This window comes from Nanorana parkeri, unplaced genomic scaffold (genome assembly GCF_000935625.1).
Source record: "Nanorana parkeri isolate BGI_ZX_2015 unplaced genomic scaffold, ASM93562v1 scaffold3804, whole genome shotgun sequence".
In the NCBI taxonomy this organism is placed as follows: Eukaryota; Metazoa; Chordata; class Amphibia; order Anura; family Dicroglossidae; genus Nanorana; species Nanorana parkeri.
Window position 1 is genome coordinate 21174 of NW_017310072.1, and position 2366 is coordinate 23539.

Below are 2366 nucleotides of genomic sequence, written 5' to 3' on the forward strand. Positions count from 1 at the left end.
CCCCACCGACGCCGTAGGGCTGCTGCTTGACCTGCCTCTCAACAATGACATAAGTGACATAACACATTATATTCAAAGCTTTAATATGAATGCTAAACAGTATTATACAGAGTATAAAATAACCACAGAGCACAGTATGTATCATCACACTATGTTTAATGAACTTCTGTGCACCTCCGTATCTCCAACTGTACCCCTGTGCCCCCAGCATGTCTCTATGTGCCTGTGTACAGTATCTCCATGTGCATCCCTGTGCCACCAGTGCATCTCCAAGTGTGCCCCCAGCGTGGCTCTAAGCACTTTAGTATCTCCAAGTGTACCTCTGTGTGCCTGTCTGTAAGTGTCCACAGTTATCACACTGAGAAGAGCCCCTTCCTGAGCTACGATCCTCCGTCTGTGCCCCCGATCCAGCCGCCAGAGACTCTGTACTGTAGCCCCGTGGAGTTGTAGAGAGGCCACCTGCATATCCTTCCATAGCTGAGATCTGCTGAGGAAGGATATGCTAGACGGCGCCATAATGTATTATTACAGCACAACACATTCGAACTGTGAAAAATATATATTATGAACATTTGTTTTTGACATTTTTCTCCAAATTTGAATGTTCACAGATATTGGCAAGGGGCAAAAGGCCCTGCAAACTGTCTATATACTGTATAAACCCCAAAGAGTCAAGTAAGAATGCACAGGGTTGTTGTAATTAGAGAATGGTTATTCAACGCTGAGTATATCTTTAAATTAAGCATGTCACCAAAACGAATAAACGGCAGCATACCTTCAGCCTTGTTTCAGTATGTAAATTATGACTTCTCCTGGTAAAGTCAAGCTTAGCCCTGCCCCCTCCTGCACCTTCCATGTCTCACTATTGCCTCATCACTGTGATGGGGGAGACACAATGACTTCAAGTAAAGCAAGGTTAAATAATTATTACAAGATGTTTTTTGGGTGAAAGCATTTGAAATCTTTATTGACACACAAGATTAAAAAAAACATAACATACACAATAAGGAAAAGATTTATTATTGACACAGACCTGACGTAGTAAATTTTACATATGAAATCTAACAATTTATAACACAATAAGGGGAATTCATCAACACTAAAGCAGACAAAATCTGGAACGGCTGTGCATGGCGAACAATCAGCATCTTTCTTTCAATTTCAAACCTTAACTGAACAAACTGAAGAGAGAAGCTGATTGGTTGTCATGCACAACTGCTCGAGATTTTAATAAATTCCCCTCATTTTGTTAGGAGGTGTGTCTGCTCCGGTTTTGATAAATTTCCCCCCAATTTAGTAAATATTATAGTTCCTATAGCAAAATAGATCTACTGTTTATGTATTAAAGGAGAACTATGAGATGAGTGATTTCCACTCCTCCTCATAGTTCTAGCCGACCTGTGACAATGAGACTGTCACAGGTCGGCTCAGTAGATCGGGAGGTGAGCAAACAGATACTGGCGTTCGCTCACCTCTCGATCCTGTCACGGCTCTCTGCCGTGACAGGGGAGGGGCTGGATTCCCCCCCCCCCCCCCCGATAGGCCAGCGCTGACTGGCGGAACGGACGGGGGAGGGGGCGGGTACAGCTGGCTCTACCTCTAGATAGGCAGAGCCAGCTGTCACTCACGCAGCTGGGTGGATCTCGTCATCGATGTCTGGATCCGCTTCTGCTGCGGCGTCTCAGTATACTGAGCTTAGGGTAATGGGAGGACGCTAGTTTGTGTCCTCCCATTACCCTAAGGAGAACTATGGGGAAAAACACTGACCCCATAGTTCTCCTTTAATCATGTAGAAATGTAGTCTGCCACTTGGGGGGGACCATCTGTACATTGCTATGTGCCCAAAAAAAGGTTCATGTGTGATCTCGGATCAGGTTAGGTTAGAATATGAACGAGATCAGTGTACATGGGAGACATATTCACCAATCTCGCAGCTCAGCATCCTGACGAGAGCATAAAGACAGGAAGCTGAGCTTGTATGTGGTAGCATGGTTGGGGATAGGGTTGCCACTTGTCCAGGATTCACCCGGACAGTTCGGGTTTTGAATGCTGTGTCCAGGTTTCATGGCACAAGGAACCCGGACACAAGATGTCAGGTAGACAGGGGCAACCAAAATTAAGATAGGGGCTACTAGCCCCCCACTAAAAATAGTCTCAACTGTGATATTTACATATTAATGGGTGTTTCCTTTTACATATGAATAAGCCACAAAAAAAATATGTCCACGTGTCGCTAGAGTGTTCGGGTTTCGCTTGAAGAAAAGGTGGCAACCCTAGTTGGGGAAGGGGGCGGCAGCATGGGGTGGATCATGGGCAGCTAGTGCAGGCACTTACATTTCTGGTAGACTCTTGAGCCAATTAGCAGA